Source organism: Cydia fagiglandana, chromosome 4 (assembly GCF_963556715.1).
Source record: "Cydia fagiglandana chromosome 4, ilCydFagi1.1, whole genome shotgun sequence".
In the NCBI taxonomy this organism is placed as follows: domain Eukaryota; kingdom Metazoa; phylum Arthropoda; class Insecta; order Lepidoptera; family Tortricidae; genus Cydia; species Cydia fagiglandana.
This window is the reverse complement of record NC_085935.1, coordinates 10882019-10906959: the sequence shown is the minus strand read 5'-3', so window position 1 is coordinate 10906959 and position 24941 is coordinate 10882019. Positions and strand designations below refer to the sequence as shown.

General features: G+C 36.9%; 1 protein-coding gene and 1 non-coding gene across 2 annotated transcripts in view; one reads left to right on the top strand and one right to left on the bottom strand.

The window, feature by feature from the left end:
• The window catches only part of LOC134663691 (chromodomain-helicase-DNA-binding protein 9), a 275973-nt gene that overhangs the window by 76845 nt on the left and 174187 nt on the right, over positions 1-24941 (bottom strand). The window lies entirely within an intron of this gene.
• Trnai-uau (transfer RNA isoleucine (anticodon UAU)) lies at positions 5621-5712 on the top strand. Its single transcript is given in 2 exon segments — positions 5621-5658; positions 5677-5712. It is a non-coding gene; the product is annotated as a tRNA-Ile (tRNA).

Here is a 24941-nt window from a genome sequence, read left to right as displayed (position 1 = left end):
AAGCCAAACAATTGAACTGTGTTTTCAAATAAAAGTGGAAGGATTTGCAGGTGCACTCTAGCAAATTGTTCCTTACCTATTCTGGACATGTGAATTGCGTGAAAGTTGTTGCACATCCGCCAAACGATCCTTAATGTTACATTATAAGTTATTCTCGTGAGAAACTTTCGGAATAGGTGCTGATTTTGGTCAATCGTTCCATTAGGGACCTACTGATGCAATGGATATGTACGTCACTTGTAACAGGTGGTTTTCTTATGGGAATAACACGTATTAAGTAGGTAAGAAAAGAACTAGGTACCTACTTACGTTTTTGTTGTTTTGTCGTTTTTTCAATGAATGAAAGTTTATAGTGTATGTCAATTTAAGTCCACATGCTGCTTATAACCTTTCATTCTTCCTAAACCTGCAGTTAATGATACCTATTCTTAATTCTGATAAAGGTAAAACCTATAGGTACTTACTTGTTGACGATTTACTTACTAGGTGCAAGGCCAAGTTGTTCGTAAACAGCGATTTTTTTTGTTGTGTACCTACGTATTGACGAACGTTTATCTTTGATAGTGCGAGTACCTACTCATTATTGAATTTGATAGATATTCGTAGATACGTAAATTTACTACATATCTACTTAATTCTCAAACGCTTGATCAATTACGAAATCAATTAACGTTTTAAAGTTATTTAATAGTGAACCTTTGTTCTGACTCTTTATTATTTAATATACATGTACGAGATGGTTAAATTTATTTAAGCAATTAAAATGGGTGTGTAGGTTGATTTAGGCGCGCATTGTGGTGTCCACGCCGGTTGCGCGGACGCCGCGGCGGCGCTGCCCCGCGCCCAATGCTGCGTAAAAGATACAGCCTAACAGTACAACAGTAGGTATAGGTAGGTATACTTTCGTTATCGCTACTTGCCCTCGTATTTTTATTTTTTAGCGACCGCTCGAATTCGGCCTACTAATATCATATGCTGAATTTGCTAGATGGCAAATAAACCGACAAGTGACTTTACGAGTATAACTGTCATTAAAGTCATTATGGTATTACACAGAAACACACCGCACTTCTTCACAAATCACCACCATCATCGGTGTTATTTACCGTCAAACCCGCCAAATATCTATTTTTCAGAAAAAACGTGTTATTTCGAAAAAAGCGGGCAATGTTGGCAAGTTTGACGGTACTAAAGATACATTTCTTAAAAAATCATGCATTTACACTTGATATAAATTGCGATTATTTGAGTATACGAGAACGGAGTGACACAGCAAACAAGGCTTAATGACGATATTGTGACGCTATTTATTAGGTACGTGTGTAATAAAGGAAAATAAACACTTGTCACTCTGGCTGACAATTATTTTGCTAATGTGACTTAGTTAAACGTGAATCAATTATAAACAATCAAAACGCGACATACCGTGCAGTATTGGAGTACGTTACCAAATAATTAGCAAAATGTATGTAAGTGCGTAAGTTTATTTTTTGGATGTAACGATACCTACCAACCTTTTTCAAGATAAGTATCAACAGATTAATCTGTGGATACTAAAGTACAAATCATTTCAAACAAGGTCACTAAGGTAAGGTAAAAAGTTAGATTAGAAAATAACACTAGTAAGTATTCATCAACTATTCAATGGCATTGTTTTCATTACTTTCGATGTGCCAAAAAGAAAAACGAAATACTAGGTATACTCAGTTCGATGCGAAGTTTAGTCTCGTCCACTAGTGACTACATTTAAATATTGCTATGCCTAATGTGCTTTGATTGAATCTACCTATCTAATATTCAATAGTTAACATAATCTAACATTTAATGGTACAACGATTTATTAATATTGCAGCCCGCCTACTGTGGCCTGTGCCTAAACAAAGTCGCTATCGATGTCGGCCGATCGCGTCGTGTTAATTACTTTCATTAAGGGCAATTGTCCTGCTCGATCGAACTGATCAGTCAGTTTGCCGCCACTCGATATTTCCACCGGCCAGTGCCATTAGCCCGCCTCTAGCTGATCAAATAATAAATATAAATACTAGTATAGAATGGACACTCTGAATTTATAAACATATTTTACTAGAAAATGTGAATTCCTATTGAAGTCGTAACCCTTTGACAACATATGTATAAAATAAAATTATAAATAAATAAATACTAAAATCGTTACTCATAAATACGCTACAAGCCTGAATAACCTACATAAATTAGCTATTCATCGTATTTGTAAGAAAAGGATAAAACATTAATTACCTACTAATTGAGGCTTGTAAGTAAAGTTTTATGAAAGGGGGTAAGTTATTTATTAATTAAATAGGTATACTTAGTGAAAATTTTCTAAGATGACACTTTATTATTTTATACTTATATTACTTATTTGACACTTGAGCTAGCGACTATGAATTTTGAAAGCTTAATTGAACCGATTCTACTTTCGATATATTTTGCAAATTGTATGCTATGAATACATTTATTATAGGTACTTACGCGATAATATTCTACTCCGTTAAAGTAGGTTTATAACGTTTTTAAAACAGTACAAAAATAAGATCCAATATCAAATAGATGTTCACATCTACGCAGGTCCTAATCTCCGTCTCAACGACGCAACAGCGATTAGCTACGTGAGTTGTGTTGGCTGCTTATCTCGGGCATAATTGAGGTCTAGGGTTACTTTATGACATTGTAGGTAATTTCACAACCGGGTAATGCAGGTGAATGGCTCAGTGCGCTTGCGATCTTACAGCACCCGCCTCTACGTAATTATTATCTACACCCAATTTGTACACATACAAATATTTGACACTTTAAAAGATATTTAAAATTTATTTGACTAAGCAAACTACTGCACATTCTAAAGTATTATGTATTTGTAGGTCCCTGCTATTGAGTAAAATTATATTTATGATAAATACTTGTTCTTGACATAAAAATGCATTAGACTTCATTTCGAGGGACCAATTCTCGATGCATTACATATACGGTATAGGACGGTGCTACAACAAAAATACCTACCTACGTATAGGTTACTTACCTATTTTTGGAGGTCTAACATAATATAATATTACATAAATATAAAGGAAATATCATAAACAATAATAAATATATTTTGATGACCCAGGTACCTCTATTGACTCTATTATTTAGTAATTAATATTGATCTACATTTTTATATTTGTACCCACTAGAATGATTTACTGTCCACATGCTAAACAAACAAACCCTTCAGAGCATTCATTCAAGAAGGCTATAATAAGAGGGGTGTGTATAATTACACTTCGCAGGGATAAATGTTACAGTTCGGAGCTGGGTTTAATTGATATTCGGAGAGATCGGAAGCGCGGGCGCAGCGCCGGGCGGCGCCGGTGGCAGTGACTCGCTGCCCTCTGCACACACATCTTACACTACTCGCAGTACGTCAAATCGTCAATTCAATTTTTTTTGTGACAGGTGTGTGAAGGTTGAAACTGAGTTTAATTGGGTATAGTAGGTGAATATTTTGTTTGCTGACCTCATAGACTAGGAATCTTCTAAACCGAGTTTAGAGCAATTATTTCATGCAACCGATGATGCCAAAAATGCGGGACACAAAAACGCGCAAAGCACGCGGGAAAAGGACGTCGTTTCGACTCGAACATGGAGTAAAATTACCGTATGCCTGGCAGAGGGGGTAGCGCGACTATGCTCAGTCTGGAGGATGTTTTGTCTGTGGCTGACCTACACCATACCCAATTACAAATAGGACTGATTAGGTAGGTACATGTTAAAAAGATTCTTAGGTTTGAGCTACTTACCTACAAAATCTCTGCTTACAATATTTATTTTATTTGTAAAAAGCTCTTGCGGGCTTACAGTTGACCCTAAAGTGCTTACAAGACTCACAAGTTAATACACATACATTGTCAACTTAATAAATAAGTAAATGAATTAAAATTTATACAAATATGTAAATACATATAATTATGTAGGTATACTATTGAGTTATTGCACTAAATATACATAATCGGAGTCACAGATCACATTTAAATAAATTAGTTCAACGGAAGTCCGCTTAGTAAAAAGAGTTAGTAAGTAGAAAAAAATACTATTAGATAATCTGGTATGATTTTCTACTCATTCCTACTGTAATATTCTACTTACTATGGCACAAGTAAGGAGCGGAGAACAATAAACTATATTTCTCGATAGGCGATTAACATAATCATTTCACCGAGCACTAATCGAATGGCCGCGAGCCGCGCCACGTGCGCTTACGGCTATTATACTTGTACCTACCTATAGCTCCACTGATAATGATAATAGTATGTTTTAGTCTAATAACATGGTCAGCATTTGAAGATAACAATTCCATGTGTCTACGGTTGGTATAACGTTTGAACTCCATACGAAACTATGATTACCGTTCGTGTTTATGAAACAAAATAGATATAATTAGGTAAGTAGGTAGTTGTATTATTGTTAATAAAAACGCCGTGAGGATTCTGCCCTCACGCACAATGGTATGTATATTGGCAAACCAGGTCGAATTAGTAGGAAACGGTAAACGAATTATAAACGGTTATATGTATAAGTATTGTTATGGATTAGAATACCCCTAACCATGAGTATTATGATTATTTAGAGTTCAATACGAATTTACTTAGCTATTTAAACTATTTTATGTTCGGAATTTTTGGAGGTAAGTACAGTCACAATATCATGTTACTCTTCGAAAGCCGCAAAAATATGTGACACGCTCTTACGGCTCTACAAATAAGATGTTGCAGATATTTTTGCGGCTTTCGTTGTGTAACATATTATTGCAGGTGACTGTACCTATATGTATAACAATATAATATAGTACGTGTACGTGACATAGATTAACGGCCTCCTAGCCTAGTCGGTAGTGACCCTGCCTACGAAGCAGGAGGTCCCGGGTTCGAATCCTGGTAAGGGCATTTATTTGTGTGTTCATCACAAATATTTGTACCTGAGTTATGGATGTTTCCTATGTATATAAGTATTTATATATGTGTGTATATTATATATATCTTCGTCTAGTACCCACAACACAAGCCTTATTGAGCTTACTGTGGGACTAGGTAGATCTGTGTAAAATTGTCCTATAATATTTATTTATTATTTATTTATTTATTTAGATATACCATACCTACCTAACTATTAATAATCTAATATGACCTGTAGCTAAGTATTCCTTTTAAGTCCATATATGTACGAAAAAGTATCAAGTAGCAAAAATATTAAAAGTTTAATTTACTATTCGAAATAACCAATACAAAGATAGTACGTTAATGACACAGAACTCAGAAGCCTTATATAGGTACCTATCTGATCTAAACCTCAAGACGGCGGCAACTGTACTTCGGTTTTATTTGAATTAGATTAAAATCTTGTACTTACCTATCTTAATTACTTAATAACATCTTAACTTCTACAAATACCATTACATTGCAATTCTAAAACACGTAACTTGACGTTAAAAGCAATATAATTTACATAATTTGAACGCGCACGCCATATAGTGACGGCATCCATTGATACAGAGGAGGTAGGGACGGGTCGAGGGAGGGAAGGGAGGCCGTAGCAGCTATACCGTAATTTCGTGAGTCAGCCCGTCGCTCCAGTGGCGCAATTGGTTAGCGCACGGTACTTATAAGACAGTGCTCGTGAGTAATGCCGGGGTTGTGAGTTCGAGCCTCACCTGGAGCATTTTTTTTTTAGTACACGAATTTGATAAAATAAAACTTGTTTGTTAGTTTTTAATTTTTTTATAAGGATATAAATATAAAACATAGGCATACATAAAAAAATACGCTTAGATCTTTTATTTCGCAGATATAATGTACTACTACTGTAAGTACCGGGCATAACATAGAACGGGTTTTGGGTTAGGTAATTTTAAGTAATATTAGTTTTAATTATATAGTATAAAATGTAAGGATATTTGTTAGTTTGTCATTTTATGTGTAAATTTTGTGTCTTCTTTTGTATGATGTACCTATTGTCCTTTTTGTATAATAAATTGATTGTGATAATGTACTTATATTTAGATTATTTTTACTACATTGTATACCTACTTAGATAATAAATTAGCTTTAACACTAATATACTGATACTTACTATAATTGTCGAATTAAGTACCTGATTTGAATAATTGTTGGCATTATGTAAGCCACTTCGCTTGCCGAAGGGATGTTTACAAAAACAATATAACTGACTACACTGGATGACACCTGAAACGATTACCAATGTTCTTAAAAAAGTGTCAACCGTATAAGCAGTTATGTTGTTTTTGTAAACATCCCTTCAATTAAATTGAACGAACACTTGGAACAACGTAAAGGATGACTCACGCTAGACCGGGCCGGGCCCGGGCCGGAGCTTCCGGTGCTTCGTTCCCTATGGAAAAGAACCACGTGATCACCGATCAGCCGTCATAGAAAATGACTTGTCGGACGTCTCGGCCCGGGCACGGCCCGGTTTAGCGTGAGTCATACTTCACATCTATCCGCACGGAGGCTTATCTTAATTTGTGAGGATCTTTTCTTATTTCCTAATGACCTAGGTATACAGGGCGTCCCACAGCTATGCCACATGGAGGGTAAGTACCCTGAATATTGTAGATAGAACATTTTGCTGAAAGAAGACATTATTTTAATTTAAAAAACAATTTAAACTGCATTCATAGATTTTTAAATAATTACATGGTTGAACCGGGAATCGAACCCGCTACACGGAAAAAAAACATCCTGTATCTTTTTCATACCGATCATAAGGATTATTTTTTGCTAAATAACATAGTGTCGGTAATAAAAAGAAACCCATGAATTTTAACATTTTTAATTCAAATTAACCAATTTCATTTATCAAATGCTCAAAATGAGTGTCATTCTGTTGAATACAAAGCCGCTCTCTTTTGATTATTTCGCTAAATTTCACATCAAATGTTAAAAATTCATGGTCTTCCTTTAGTTTCTGACACTATGTTATTTAGCAAAAAATAATCCTTATGATGAAGCCTTTCGATCGGGATGAAAAAGCTACAGGGTGTTTTTTTTTTCTCGTGTAGCGGGTTCGATTCCCGGTTCAACCATGTAATTATTTAAAAATCATGAATGCAGTTTAAATTGTTTTTAAAATTAAAATAATGTCTTCTTTCAGTAAAATGTTCCATCTACAATATTCAGGGTACTTTCCCTCCATGTGGCATAGCTGTGGGACGCCCTGTATAATATATACATGAAATTATTCCTAGTACCTACAATATAAGTTTTAACTGAAAACAAATACATTATTATGCAAAAAAACTTCATTAAAATTAAATTCCTACTAAATTAAACCAAGCAGCAACCTGTCAAAGCTATTACACGGCATCTAGAAGGTCATAATAAAACGACTATAGTTCCTCGTGCCCTCGAGCCCAATTCTGATTTAACATCTTGATACGGTTTTGATATTATTTTGATACCACTTCACCTTGAACATGGCTCACGCTGATTGGTGCGTGCGAAATGAAGTTACAGTTGTACGAGTAGGTACGCGAGATGCATGATGCACGTTAATCATTAAGACGACCGTCAAGGTCGTATCAAAACCAGTTCAAAATCATAACAAATTGTTAAATCAGCATCAAGCTCATCGTTGGATTACTACGACTATGATGCGAAAAGCCTTATCTTATGACACGGAAATTGTACGGTACGTGTTCACTAGATATACGTATGTAGTTAGAATTTTAAGAATATCCGAAGTAGTCCGAACTGTAGAAAGAGCTCTTAAGTAGGTATGTAATACTTACTCGTATATCAGGCATACTGAGCAACTTACTATTAGATCAATTCTGAACTCGCGATAAATTACAATATAAACTATTTCATACATATCGGTGTGGTTAGGAAAACAGCTTGTATATGTAGGTACTTATATATACGTAGTTCTAACTTAAGATATCCCGTAGTTCGAACCTAAATCATAATATATGTTTAAAAAAAATGCAAATGATTTTGATTTGATATGGTCGCTCTCGCCGTCGCATGTCGCATCGTCGCGTTTATTAGGTACTTTTAGTTTAGCTAGAAGATTAGAGAATACAATTAAAATTAATAGCGGTACCTACAAAGTAATCTTTCCACGTGTACTAAATACTCGTATCAGTGATCAGTCCAATCCCAAATGGAAAAACCATTTTTCTTAGATGTGCAAACATTGTTTCGGAGGATAATATGTAGGTAGCTTATAACTTGTAAGACTGATTATATGTATACCTATGACAAGTAGGTACGTACGTAGTGTATTTTATTTACTTAGGAGGTTCCATGTTGAATATCGGTATTCTAAATAGCATGAGTGCTAGCGTGTAGAGAAGGTCTGTTCAATTTAAGGAATTCCATCGATTTTTGGTTCAGTTTTTTTTATGTGGTCAATCAATTCCACAAATCGACCCGACCCGACACCGACCCCGAGTCGTGAGGAATGTAAATGCGTTGACCGTGCGCGAACATCCCTATACAAAATGTTACCCTTTGGATTTTTTCTGTCACACCTACGTACGAGGAAACATGCGGCCCGTGCGGGTCAGAGCGTGCGCGACGGAACTAATGTGGGCACGTATCCGGGCCTCAACCTTTAGTTAACTAAGGCTTACCGTGTCGGTCATTTCATTATCAGTTCACCAATGCAAAGTAACAAAAAAGATAATATATCATACATATTATCCTTTTCATACGCGCTATAGTATTTTTCTAATAGCATGGGTACGGTGACAGCTGTCATCACCATACAATTTATAACCTTAAAACGCATTTAATTGAGATGATAGGTATCTCAATTCAATTTTGCATGATATGAGACGGTAAACAACAAATTTGCCCCCTTGTAAAACAAATAACTATTAAAGATTAATGACTTAAGTGTAAACTTTTATAGTATTTCATGTAAATGTTTCAGTTTAGGTAAAAGTATCGTTATTTATGGAATGGGGAGTTAAAATATATCAGAATGAAAATGTACAACAAATCCATTTAAAACCAAATTATCGTTAAAACAATTTAAAACAAAGTACTTGGAAAGTAAAACACCCTAGAGCCAAAACGTATCACTGTACACTTCATAGATATACAATGACCCACTTTCAGAGCATGAGAAATCAAAATGCATGATGTGCCTAAACATTGTTTAGTTACCTGTCGATAGCTGCAAGGACGGTCAATCAAAATCAAATCAAGAATTTAACAAAATATTAGTATGCTAAACGCAATAATAATTTGGATTTCTGATAGAAAGCAAACACCGAACAAACAGAGAAAGGCCATAAAGATAAAGTCAATGGCTGGGTATCTTTATCTTTAGCAATAATCTAGTTTTACATGGCAGTGAGATACTTAAGGAATATCTAGATTCTGCAAACAATAAACTGCGAAGAGTGTAGGATGGAAGTCCTAAAGGAACCCTACATGTGATGGCAATAAAGCTGTAAGTATAATATGTTAGTTAACCATTAACTATAGGTAAGTACCTACTTAGTTACAATAACTTGCAATCGAACTCGCTAAACAATAATTTGCAAATGACGTGAAAATTGCTAATAGCTGACAGGGCTCTACATCCATAAACGTAAATTCAAAAATATAATAATTTAATAATTGATCGTACCGGTTCAACGCCCTACGCCTATTTGACTTCACTCTTTTTCTATTACAAATGTCTACAAAATGTATGCATCTGATACTACATATTAGGTAATTTTTCACGCACCTGTCTGTGCCCCAAAGAACCAAATCCTAGCAGCGGCACTTAGTGTTGCTCGCTGTTGTTTTGGGGCTCGGGAGAGTTGATCACGACGTGGTTCACTTTCGTCACCAACTAGAACGACAGTCGATCAATTAGCTTTATATCATTAACATCAAGACAACCATATTTAGGCCAACGTAAACATGCAATCTAGCTTTTTAGTGCTAAAGCTTTTAGATAAAATTTTATCTCAGTGAAAGCATAATGCCATTCATCATTATACTTATTCTATCTCCACAAGTCAAAAACTCAATGAACTAAAAAAATTGGTAACTGAACTGTGAGATACACTGTAATTAATTATTTTCTTTTCTGAACAGAGTTCTTAGCTGTCACAACAGAGTGGAGCGCTGACAGACGGGCGCGCAACGGCAGATCATATCTGTCAAACAGGAGCGTTTGTTTGTGACACGCCGCTACCGTCCGCGCCCGAGTGCGCGCGGCGTGCCGACCTCTATAGCTACAGCCCAACCATCCAACTTCCTCCAACCAAAACTACCATCACCTGTCCGTTGTTCGTCATTACACTTAGGTACCGGCATTTTACTATTCTTCGTACTACTTTCTAATAGCCGTCGACTGCGCATGAACATTTGCATAAGTATTTAGGCAAATAATTATTCTCATCTTAGATTTATCTTCTTTGATTGTTTTGCGACAGTTGACAATCGTGTAAGTCGATTCATGATTGACAATAGTCGCGAATCATTCGTGCACGTCAGATTACCATTTAATCTGAACTAAAATGCTAGAAAGTTGTTTGATCACAATATGATGCAAAGTGGGTGGTCTGATTGGAAGCCATCTAATGCTCAATTGCCCAGGTTCTTGACTGCGTAGGCAACAACTCTTGTACAGTAAGTACGTGTTTAGTGGTGCATGTTTTTATAAGATAGTAACTTACGCGAATGAATTAGGATAAGTACTTACGAGGCATTGCAAAAGAGCACTAATATCGAATTTATGATCCGTAAACCCCATTGTGATTAATGTTGAGTTTAACGATGCCGGAGTCGGCCTAGGCTCCGGAGATGCGTCGCGAATTGGACTAATACTCAAAGTGTTTGCCTTAAGCGATTTATCACTTTATGGTCAGCACGAGCCAAGTGTATTTCACGAGCCGGACAAAGAATTGAATCATAAATATTAATCAAGATTGCAATAAAATCCGTACGGCGCAGTCATACGCGCAGCCGCGGGCTTGAAGCGCCAGCCCACTTACGTTCACTTGTTCTGACGAGTATAAATTATTTTTCCGAGTAGCCTCATATCCCAAACCTAATAAGGTACACAAAGAACTGCGAAAGTTTTAATAGTGACAAATGATAGAAGAGAGTCACACGTAGAAATAAATGGGTAGATGCAATCTGACATTTACAAAACCATGCGTGGGTGAATTGTTGTTACTCTGGCTGGTGAACTCGCACCACTCGCGGCATGCCTGCAGTAAGCGATATATGGCGATAGGGTAACAGGCATAAATGTTATCTTCGTTTATAGGTATAAATATACGTTCAACGGAACTTATGAGTAATGGACTGCAAGAATCTGGAGCCTGCACTTTACGAGCAAGCACAGCCTTTTCATACATGTGAGTGCATGACAAAGGCTCTTGTTAATTATTAACTGTTTTGTAAGTACAACACGATCAGTTGTCATGTCTCGGTTTTATTAGTAACGGCACATTGCGGCACGATTGCGACCAAAGACGACATTACACGAGAGGTCCCATGACTTATTGAATGGCCTTAAGTGCTTATAATTATCTAGCACAGATTCTTTCCAAACTTAAGGCTCCGTAGCTTCGTATTCTTCTCTCACTCTCTCTGAGCGTAAGCGTTAGCGAGATGGATGTGCGTGCTCGAGTCCATGGATATTATGTTTTTGAATTTTAATTTGTTGTAACAGTTAACAAAAAAAGTAATGAATGAATGAATGAATGTGTAATATTTATTTCAGGACTAGTCCCATATTATGTTACGTAATCGATGATTTCCCTCAAAAGTGAAATTGCGCATTCATAGAAGCAATTTTCATACACGTATTTTTAGCTTTTGTGCACAAATAATTGTTACTAATTCTTGTAAGTGCGTTTTAGACCTACGTTTTTTTCTATCGGGCGAAAATCAAAAAATCAGGATTCGAATCAATGTAGTCACTAGAGGCAATCCTCAAGATTGCAAATTAAATTTTTGGCGACCTTATTGTTATCTATAAAGCGGTACGATTGTTCAAAAATTGCGCTCTCTCAACTACCACACCTTAACACAGCATGTGCATGTAAACCATATATTGGTCATTATCAGCTGGTTATTTAATTACTCGTACACAGCTTAACGTACATACATGTCTTTAAAGTCATCAGCAGGTATCGATCTAGCAGAGCAGGCATTCTCCCCTTATTACCTGGGTAATATATCTCTAAGAATACAGAGAAGTAATAAATAAGCATCCATAATATCAATATTTGCTAATGTTAGCTAGTGAACGGTATTTAACACACAATTTACTCCCCAACACACGCAATTAAGCGTAAGATAATAATTATGACAACTGTCTGAACAGCAATGTTCACAGGTAGTTTGTAAGCGTAATATTCACAATATTCGCGCCGCACTGGTGCCTAGTAGACTGGAAGTAAATCAACGTTGACATTTATAGCTAAACAGTAAGTTCAAAGACAATGCGTTGGCAGATCGTTTGGGCATAATGTTGGTGATAGTACAGTGGTAGGAAACAAGAATCCATGGGCATGAGTCAGGCGGGTGCGCTGGCGACGTCGCAGGCGACGGGCGGCGGCCGGGTCGGTGGTGGCGCAACGCCTGCGCAGCGCCCGCCGCGCCGGCGCGGTGCACGGTTCGCTCCGTCACCTCCGTGCCAACAATCATATTTCACATCTGTGACTACCCATTGTTGGCATAATCACAAACATAGCTTCAACGCGGCATACATATATTGTAATAGAATAATTGTAATGGATGGACATTGCAGCATATACCTACCTACATAGGTACCTGCTCTACAAGTGTACATAGATAAACTTAGAAAATAACACTTAATCTGGGTATATAAACAAGAGTGGGCATTCAGCAGAGTATAAGAATACTAAGATCTGTCTTAAGATCTATTTTGGCCAATAGGTAACGCCACAAGTGTAGCGAATCCTCAAAGACCTTTACGACCATTGGAGGATAACATCCGGACATACGAAAGCATTTTTGCCCACAAGCTGAAACGATGACCAGCTTCGCTAACGCTCGGTCAATTAATATTGTTTAATCTGTTACCTGTTGACTTGAATCATCTCAACGTAGGCCAGCAGTAATCGACAACCATCGTGTACCTGGTTCTCATGGGCAGCGTAGCGTAATATGATATTTATTGATTTCTGCCGGAGCGTCGCTTAATGAATGCGGAGCACATTTCATGATTTCTCACGATAGGTTTGGGAACGAGTTTTTTTCTCGTTTCATTTCTCTCGGCAAACAATAGATCACCGAGCGCGGATGGAGGGTTGTGAGTGCGTCGCCGCTAGCGCGTACGCATGTCGTGGATTGGCTCCTACTCATTAAGTTCAAAATGTCTCAGGGGCTCTACAAAAAATGCTTAAGTTATATACGGTAAAAAAATATAGTAATAAATAATTACTTACATCTGGAATGATCATATTCCTGTATACAATTTTGGTCTTTACCTAAACTACCTATCAAAAATTAAAGTAGTTTAACATCAGACTATCAGATCTAAAACAACTTGAAGAATATTCAAAGGTATAAGAATTTAGCTAAGTATGGTAATACCTACATATAAAATATTCAAGTAATTTATCTATTTTAAGATAATTATTATACGTAGGTACACAAGTATAGTAATATAGAATATTCAAGTAATTTATCTAATTTAAGATAATTATTATACAACATACACAAGTTAAATAATGTACTTATTGAGATAAGCAGTCATGAAAAATTATACGTTATTTTTATCATTTTTTTTAATAAAATATTTACTAACACTACTTATTAATTTTCTACAAAATAATATCGACCATGTTGGTAGGTACGACAAAACAGTAATAATTGAAATCCTGAAAAGTGTGTCATTTATGTATAGCCGCACTATAGCAGAGTCGACTCTCAGGACGGGGAGTCCCGGCGAACGCGAACCAGTTCCGAAGTGAACCTGTCAACGTACTTCCTGAATTACGCATGCTAAAATAATCTCTAACTGCTAAAATACACATAAAAAGTGCGCATTTGATATTTGAATCATAAAGAACATCGTTGCAAAACTTGAGAAACTTTTTTTATTCCATCCATATGCATTTTTACAGCATAAATTACTTTTGTGTTACTTAAAAGGGGTTAATGATTCTATCCGGCTTCCGACGAGTAGTTCTGAGAGATCCCACAACTACCTGACTATTTGTGAAGCACTGCATATGCACACATTGTAATAGTCACTAATACGAGTCTTATTTATATTGTAGAGGCAGGATGAGCGGAAGCGGCTACCTGTCTCGTGAGAACTGGCAGCGGATGCTGACAGCATTGGAGAGATTCAATACTTGGGATTTAAGGTTAAGATTATAGTGACAACTAGTTGCACATTTTAGATCATTGTATGTTACACGTTTTTCTGGTAGATAAGTACGTGTAAATAAAAAACGTAGAGTAAATTACTCGAAGAACGCCATTCAGTGGCAAAAATTTTTAAAATTACCAACACATTATTAAGTAACATCTATTACTTATAGATAATAAAAACAGCACTTATTAACATCCTGTTTTTATTATAATAATGTTACAAAAAAACCTGAGATAAATACTTTTCTCGATTCAGATTCAGAGATTCACGTTTGGTCAATTCGTAGCGAATAGTGTTGATAAGCTCAACCGCTTACGCCTTGATATTATTCCTTCAGCCGTATTTTGTTCACAGTAAACCATAATAAAACAACATTAAAGTAAAATAGCATTAAAGTAAAATAACATTAAAGTAAAATATTAACTTAAAATTAAAGCAAACAAGAGATACCTACTTACTGAAAAAACCCTACACAATAAATATATACAACGATATTTTTCACCAGCACCTAAATGAATCAGTCCGTTAATCCGTATCAGTGGCCATATCGTAATGAATTAAATACCTATAAGTAGGTCATTTCCTTTTCCTACATGCGTAATAGGTATCTTCCTCCGACTGCAACATTATAAAGCTAATGTAACGTATCCGTGTGAAATATTTGTTCCTTACACCTGCTACTGGTTACGACTCGGTTTACCGCCTAAAAAATCTAGGCAAAAAACAAACGAAGGAAGAGAAACATAAGTGCTACCGGTATGAACACTGCACACAAAAAACTGAAAAAAGCTTGAGACTGCACTTGTTCAATGGGTTTAAGGTCGGCTCTTTAATCGTACATACAGGTACATATACAATAAGTTCTTTAGGTATTTATATAGATGTAATCATTTACTTCAAACATGTTACAAAGAACTATGTTTTATGTATCAAATTCTATGATCCGAATAGATCAAAGTTCACTAACCTTGATGTTGTTATCTGTATCGTAATAGAGCATTAACAGTATAAAAGCTATCTATCATTTGAAATTAATATGATCAGTGATCGGTGCGGTGCGACAGCGCGGCGCGGCGCGGCGTGGCGTGGTGGCGGCGCGTCGGCCGATATCTGCATAGCTCACGGGCGGAATGGCGGTTAATCAGGTGGCCCGTTACATTACATTGTGCTCGCCGTGAGTTCGAGCCCGACCGAACAGGTTGCCCCAATGACAAAGGAGCAGATTCCATCGTCCGCGATCCGGGTCTGCGAGACCCACATTATAAATAGTCCGTCGAAATAATCCGTTGTTGCGTGTCACTACGGCGCCCACCAACGTCGGCCACCGCACGTTTACTATGCTTAATATGTATCGACCACAAAAACAATTCATTAAAAACTGCTAAGAGCGAACATTCTGATTCTGCGTACAGCTTTGACCTCACGGTGATTGATGGTCCACGATTTATTAATAAATATCTGGGTAAGTAATAGTCGCGGGTGCGCCGCAGCCAGTGCCATGCCGGGCCGGCGCCTGCGCCGCTTACTACAATACCACTATCTCATCTTCTCATGACGTTTTTATAGCATCATCAAGTTGATCCTTTTAAACTTATCTCTGTAGTTAACTGCTTTGCACTAGAAAATAAGTAATAACGATTTAATTTATCTATTATCATTTCACGGCTTTTAATTATTCAGAAACAACGTTTTCCTAAAGGTACCAGACCTCCTACACGGCAAGGCACATTTATGTAAGGACCTAGGTATAATTGTTTATCTCAGATACCTTATAATTATTTCCGGAATAAAATATCAATCAAAATCCATAGATTAGGCGAGGGCTCGACGTCATTTCATTGCATTTGAGACCTTATAGGTACATATAAGTATACCAAATACATACGTAGGTATATACCTATCAACTTAAGTAGGGTCCGAGTGTAATATTCGACAAAGACATAATTTGCAATACGTTTCCACTAATAACCATAAAGCAAGAAACAATCGGGTTAGGAGTTTGGAAGGGAATCTGCGCGCCACCTGCGCCGCAGCCGGGCGGCGCGGTGCTTTATACGCCGCTAAACAATGGACCGAACACCTAACTGTAGGTATAAATTTGTTATTTAAAACACCCGGTCCAAAGCTTACTTTACTCAATAAGGATCGCTTGCACCACCTGATTTAAATTGCTTTACAAGCAACAAGTGCGACTTGTACTTGTATAGAGCTCCGAGCCGCAACTATTAGACTGCGGAGCTCTACTAAGTATATCCGGTACCTATAGCGTGTGAACCGCATCCGAAAAAAATGTCACATTTATTATTTTGAAACAGATAATGGTCTTTCAGATGGTAGAAAAGCACAATGCGTTTTAAAAACCGTTATACAATAATAACCATAGAAATTACATAATAGTTTCTTGAAGAAATCAGTTCCTCCAAATTAATACGGTTGTTAATATTTTAGATGACGAACACAAATGAGATGGCCGGGACCCAGCTGGCAGGGCCCACAGCCCGAGATCCGACCGATTATACACTAATATAAAATCATAAACGCTTGTAACGCCCCGGCTGAAAGGGTTAACCCGTGCGCCGGAAATTGATTTAAATTACAGTTTTAACAATATTAATGTGATATCAGACTACCAAGTTTTTGTCCAAAACTGTTTTTGTTTGACTTGGTTAAATAACAGTTAGAGGGCAAAGATGTTTTGGACTGGTAGGTTAATTTAATTGTATGTTCTCATTTGTATTTATTGATTTTGTATTAATTGATTTTTTGTAGAGTTAACTGACAATTATAGCAAAAAAATAACAAACCTCATAATTAAACCAAGCACAAAGTATAAACATAGCGTACAGCGTAGGTACGAAATACATATACATATATACAACATAATACTAGAACCGACATTTTTACTCTCCGTAGAGTCGCGTTTCGTCAAAACTATACTTGTACTACCTACCTAGTTATGTGCGATGCAGTTGCAGACCCAGCAGACTACATTTTTATTTTTTAGGCTTCAGCTAGATAAGGCCTAAGGGGTGGAAAAGGGCCAAGGGGTATGTAAGTATGTACCTACAGTAATATGTTTACTTAAGTATTTATTTCAATTAATAAAATGCATTTTAGGGATTCCATTGTGGTTTATTCCGTAGGTGACCATATATATATATATATATTCGTAATTTGTTTTTACATAATTATCACAACAATGGCTAACACCTTAGCAACTGTTTTAATCATAATATAAGGTGTGATTGAGATGCGTCTGCGTCTGTTAAAATTGTTATAATAGGTTTATTATTGATCTAATATTTACTTGGTAGTAAACTTGTAACAATAGAAAAAGTTTATTAGGAAATAGTGTGATGGCGGTCAATTACTGACCCAGCAGGCGTTATCCCGATTGTGGTTCAACAGATGGTAGTTTTTTGTGAATCGGAGGGCCGGTGCCGGGGTGCCGAGTTTAATCTCAAAACTAACGAAACTATTTGATATAGCGCTTAACGAGTCGACTTAGGGTTGTATATCACGAACAGTCGTATATTTTACGAAGTATAACTAGAAGGCGGGGGTGCGCCCTATAACCGTATAATTACATGTTGTAGTTGCGCGCGCGGCGCGCTGGCACGCACAATTGGCTTAAACGAGTGTTTGCTTTGAAGTGCCGCCGACCACGGCGGTTATCCACGTGCGGTCGCCTTAACCCGTTCTCGAGTAAAGCTTATTAAGCGAGGCTACTCGTTTTACGGTTGTTTACCCAACGAAGAAAAAAACATTCCTACTCATCTCGCAATTTCATAATCGGTCAGATGCCTAACGAGTTCCAGTAGGCAGACAATTGTAGCAGAGAGCAAGATATCGCTCTGAGTAACGCGAGTAGTGTTCGTGAGATAAAATCAATTTAACATGTGTCAATTCAACAACTCCCTAACTAAGTGTGTCATCTATTTGTTATAAAGAGTACAGTTATATCGCACAAATGCCAAGGGCTACATCGATCAATCCAGTGTTGTCGCAAGTGATTCTTAATCGACGGCCGAGTCGAAAGTTGAGTAGCGACATCGTGATGGCGAACTTAGCCTCCTTCCTCGCAGCGGTGCCGAGTGCCAGACTGAGCCCCGCGTTGTGAAAACGCCCCGACGCCGACGCCGCGTCGGCCGTCGCTCACCGTCGATAATCGCGGCGACATCGCATACACTAATTATTAATCTCCTGCTCGTGACTAGCTTTTTCGATAAATCGTTTGCTAAGTCGAGCGAGGTAGAGTGTCCGGTCTGATATGAATTTAATGGGGTGCGAAATTTAAGATATGATCATTATTGTGAATAATTTTATACTTATAAGCCTTAATAATTTAGGGTTTTTAACGCACATTACTACTTTATACGATTCGTGTCACAAGATTTAAATTTAACGCGTATAAATTGATTATGAGCAATATTAATAAACATGATCAACTAGCGTTTATCGTCTTTGTATGTATAAAAAGTGGTAGTTTTTTAGGGTTCTGTAGCTAAAATGGCAAAAACGGAACCCTTATTGTTTCGTCATGTCAGTCTCTCCGTCCGTCCGTTCGTCTGCCTGTCCCTATGTTTTAAAGGCTGTCAGGATATAAATGAAAGCTGTCTAAGTAAATCAGCGGCTATTAAACTAACAGTACTTATGTACCGCACGCTGCACAATTATGTCGCAAGGCTTCCGAGTGTCACGGCAGCGGCACGCGCCCGGTCACGGAGGACGACCACCCTGCGCATGCACATGCATTTCTGTTCTAACTTGCCATTCCAATATGCGTCGTCTCTTTTACGCTAAAGTTTTACTATTGGGTAGTGAGCAAGACTAAAATAACGTTTCGATTGTTAATGTTCAGAGTAGACCCCCTGGGCTACGCCCCATGACCTATCCACCTCCTGCTGTTTCAGACCATGAGTTTAATGTTTAAAGAGATCGTTACAGAATAAACTTACCTACTAAGTATTTTCTTAAACATAATAATTATATAGATATAGAGCAATATACTTCAAATTCTCGAGCAAAACTCTAACCGGGCAAAGGTTCAAAGGTTCAAAATCAAAATTAATATGAAAGGTGATGATTTAATGATATGATGCGATGAATGCGCTATAATCGAGCTTGTATAGGGTGTCGATGGCAGGTGTTTTTTACAAAGTGGCCTGTGCGCCGATCGATAAACACACGTGATGGGCCTATGGCCGAAAACGCCGACGATTCTACTTAACACCTTGATGGATCGTTTTGACGGTACAGATAGTTTACAACACTAATGAAACATAATAACTATCGATAAGTATCGTAAGGTGAACTTAATGGAATTAATCATGGGCCGTAAACGTTTAGCTCCGACAAGTGGGTAAGTATCTCCAATCTGTGGGTGATTTATTTTCACCTGCTACGGAACTCGCTCAGCCACTGCAGCTCAGCTATAAATCGACTGAGAGATATGGCCAATATGGGTCATGTACAGCCGCTAAAGAAATGCGCTAAATCAGTGTGAAAGCAAGCAAGTTCAACACTTATCTGCAGTCAATTAATGCTCCAGAATCTATGGTATGTTTCCGAAATTTGTAAGAAATAAATTTACACTTGATATATTGGGCACGCGTATTTTCCCCATTACCACATTTAGTGTCATTAAATACCTAACTATGTAAGTTATATATGAATTATCTTAAAATAGGATGCGTAAGAGACTTGAATGAACAAAGCAGAAGCCGACATCGATTATGTATAATTTTGTCGTGCCGCCGGAGCTAACCGACATAAATTAATTAATTGGGTCGTTTGTTAGATGATTATATAGTAATCGAGAATAACAATATTAAATTCCGTATAAATATCGCTGTTAAAACCACTCGCTCCAGATCTTAGGTAGGTATATTATAACGACTAATTTATAAATTTGCAATAGATCAAGCATAAATGTAACTAACTGTACGATTACAGGGACATATATATAGGTACATTAGTCTGTAAAGTAACCGTGACATGTTACAAAACTTATTAATCCGGTTGAACGCGAATGGCGGGCGTTCGCTTTATTAAAAGCTCATTGTTTTATATTTGATATTGCTACATGCGTTATAGAATACGTCTGTATCTAGGCTAGCGAGATAATGATAGATAATACGGCACAATGAAGCACGCGCCGCACCGGTTCGTTAGTGTAACTGTTGAGTCACGGACCCAAAGATCACCTGACGGGGTGCCTATGACAGCTCGAGATGCGGGCGGCACGCAGTGAGCATGCGAGTACCTTACCTACCCAGCTCTTGCACCACTGTTGCCTGGCTATTCACAATACATTTGAACACTCCAGGAGGAAAACCAATCCATTTCACGACATTAAGAGAAAATTGGCATTCATTTATATACTTACCAACCCACTGGCTACTTTGAATTAAAGAAATTGGAGAAGGACTTCAAGTAATACCTAGTATATAGTAGGTACCTATATTGCAGAGTACATTGTGCGGTATATAACGATCTGCGTCTGAAATAGCGTGTCAAAAATGTAAGTATTTACATATGTAGGTAGAGTAGGTATATGTATAAAGTAATTTGGTATATAACGCAAACCTCTTAACCCTTAGTAGGAGCAAGGTAGCTATATGTTATTCAATTTATAACAAAGATACATCATGAATAACAGATAGATCTAACAATAAAACATACAAATTACTTATAAATTAAAATAAACCTAATAATAATAATAAGTAAAACTAAATATAACAATGTTACTGCCCTCTCTGATTATTACCCGGACCAAATGTGCCAAAAATTAATTTATTTATTTATAAGAAACGATAAAGAGATGACCAAAAATCTAGGAAAAAAGTAAATCAAACATCATTTAAAGAGCATTTCTCAAAAAGTTTGTACCGATTTCGATCACATCTTAGATTTCTATAAAAATTGGTATGCTGGTAAAGTAAGTATACATGAAGCTGAACAACTTCCACCATATTTCCCGAAATGTTCCAGAAAGTTTCTATGAAACATTCCTTTTTGTCACCAGATTTCCTTACACATTTGGTAACAAAAAAGGAATGTTTCATAGAAACTTTGTGGGACATTTTGGGAAATATGGTGGAAGTTGTTCAGCTTCATGTACTTTACCAGCATACCAATTTTTATAGAAATCTAAGATGTGATCGAAATGTAAGTACAAACTTTTTGAGAAATGCTCTAAATTGGAAAAATCTGCTTGTTTAAAAAATAAAAATCGTTTCTATTGCTAATAGGTAGATACCGGGAAAACTTGCTAATCAGCGATCCTATTATGAATAAGAGCAGTAGCGGTACAGAACAAACATTAAACTTATAGAATTACAACCCGGATCGTTACCTCGTGTTCAAAGGCACACAAGGCTTACATCGAGGTACTTAGGACCGCGGAGTTTTGCAACGATGGTTTTGACGGGAGCATTTGATCAACCTTTCTCCCTACAATAATAGACTCCGACCTTCGGCGCCGTGCCGCGACTTCACGACTTAACACAAAGACTGTCAGGAATAATTAAAGTAATTACTGTTTATAGTAATTAATGACCCACATAACGTGATATGGTTTGATTGATCTCGGACCTGTGACGAGATAATTATGGCTTGGTGAGGCGCTATTGCCACATGCGGTATCTATTGCAGTTGGTTTTCAATTAATGAACGTACGGCGCACTTTAGCACAATAGTTTACCTATCACCGTGTTGTGAAACATCTCAGTCGTGCATGCCGACCGCATTTATTTCATTATTCTCTTAGCATTCATTACATAGGTACCTACATTTTTAATTGGATTAATTAACAATACTTAAGACAAATATTAAAGGAATGTTGTAGCCTTCATATCGTAAACTCAGGTAACTATAGTCCTATTATACAACTATGGCCCAATTTTTTTCACGTTGATTATTAACGAGCCTTTTTGATTTGTACTCATTTAATTTATTTTGGAGCTTATATAAACTTAAGTAACCCCTTATTCATGGAACTTTACGGGCTTGATTTTGATTTAGTTAAATTATGTTTTATCCCTTTCTTACAAATACATAAGTCAAAATGACAAACGATTATTAGCTAATTGAGGTTTGTAGTAACGTGCGTTTATGAATCCGGGTGAGGCTTTTTCTATATTAGATACTATAGTTTTAATATAGAAAAAGCTAGCAAGCTATAATATAGTTTTAATTTTTTTTACAGATTTTACTGAAACTTGAATTTGGACCATAGTTGTATATAAGTTGCTCTCGAGTGTAGGTACTGATTTACCTACCCGAGTTTTCCTTTTAGATTTATCCGATCGCTTTATTAAATTCTAGAATAAGCCCGTGTTAACATGTCCCATGTAAATAAATGGTTTCTGATTAGTAAGCCTTTTAAATGAGTCCTTTTAACCAACGTCAATAAGGATTATCGATTGCAATTCCGTGTGAGTAGTAGCGCGCAGGCGCGACGCGCAGATAGCCGCGGGCGCAGCTATCCGCGGACACAGACACTGCATTAGGCTCCTACGCCTGCCTGGGGCGGCTCCTTTGCTCCTGCCATAAGCGCATTTAACATATAATCACGCCTGCATTTCTCTTTTGTGTGCACAAAACAGGATTAAAAGAAGCCCTAAGATTGTTAATTATTTTCTAGAGACCTGCTTTGGCGTAGCGTATATACTCTAGAATGCTGCGAACAATAAGGAATTCAATTAACGATATCTTTTGTTCGTTATGCTTATAAATCGGTGACGTACAAGTTTAAGGCCCTTTAGGTGATAAGTGATAAGCACGGAACCTAACTCAAAGAGGTATCTTTCAAAACAATTGAAAGCACCTATCTAATGTAAGTAGGTAAGTACCTACATGGACAGTACAATCCAAAATTTTGACGCATGTTAGTTTTTTTGGAGGCAATTGCAGATTTTATAAATATAATTGTGATTTGATTTAATTTCGGTGCATCCTTATCGCACAAATCCACGAGGCCGAGCTAGATGCACTGATATTAATATTAAAAATATCAAATAATTATACTTTGTTTTTTAAATCTGTATACGCCTCTTGGGGACGTCGATTTGTTGACCAGATTGGCGCTTGCGGGTAGCGTGCATGCGTGGGCGCGATTGACTCGTCAGCGGCTATCGGGTCACTTAGCGCTGCGCTTGCGCGGCGGCGGCGCGCTCGCTTATCGTAGGGCGCCTCCGCCGCCCGCGCTACTCGCGAGATTCACTTAACTTGATTTGCGGAAGTAACTAACCTCCTGCTTAAGTTTATAATGTTCCAATACCTAGCATTTAGATAAGGATAATTCATTAGAATACGATCTATTCTAAGTATTTTCTTTATATACAGATTGCCAATTGTCCGTCTGTAAACAAAGTATAAGTAGGTACTAGTACCTATACTCGTCATTTACCGCAATTTTTTTTTTCTTTTTAAATAAATTGTGCTGTAAAGCGGACCTCATGTTTACCTAAACAAAATAGTTAATATATTATATTGGCGGATAATTTACATTACAAACTCTGGGAGGTATTCAGTTTGTCTATTTTCGACAAACCTAATTCGAATCCAATCTGATTATGAGTGTGATGGCTCTGAAAATAGGCCCTTATATTAAAATACCTACATTATTGTCGTGTGATCTGAATGTATATATAGATCATTATGACTATTAACTTTAATTACACATAGTAATTAAACTAAAGTCGCGAAATCATTTAATTATTGACAGACAAGATTAGTAAATTCGTAAACACAAGCAATTCATAATAAAGGAAAGGTGAGTAGACTAGTATAAATGGATTCTAATTAGACATGCCTACGCGAGAGTGCGCGTCGCGCCGATATCGCGCACAGAAGCTCTTCCAATCTATTCTTGTAATGGTAATAAAGCTACTTTCTATCTTTTATTTACTGTCGCGCTGCTCACCCCTTTATCGCGATTGACAACGAGGCGGGTAATTGCACTTTGTTAACCACATACTTACCTAAAGTTATAATTATAACAAAGTATAACTGAACTAAATAAATGTAGAGTAATTAACAAAACTTAGCAACATGTAATCATTAATTATTATCACCTAAATACGTAATTTTTGAATTGTTATACGTATAATTTATTATCCGGTTCGGATATTATATATGTTTATATATATATATATATTATTTATATATGTCCCGTTCTCGAGATCGACTGTCTAGGGCGGTATTTTTCTTGTTGATGATGAGATATTTTCGTAACCGACGAGGTTAAATATGACAGCATCGAAAAGATAAAGCTTAAAAACAGAATCTGATATGACTCACGTAAATGCTTGAACTTATTACTGAGTTGATTTAATTTACATTATAATAATATGGGTTACCGGTTTAAAAATGCCTAAACAGTCTATACACATTTATTTAGCGAACTCTACTCAGAACAAAGAACCCGAATTGTATTCAACAGACATATTAAGTATAATAGGTAGCTACGAATACGTTGCAATTGCAGTACCGACAAGTTATTTTATTGTGTGTAGTGAACAGTAGGTGCCAATCGGTATATATTTAGTAATGAGTCT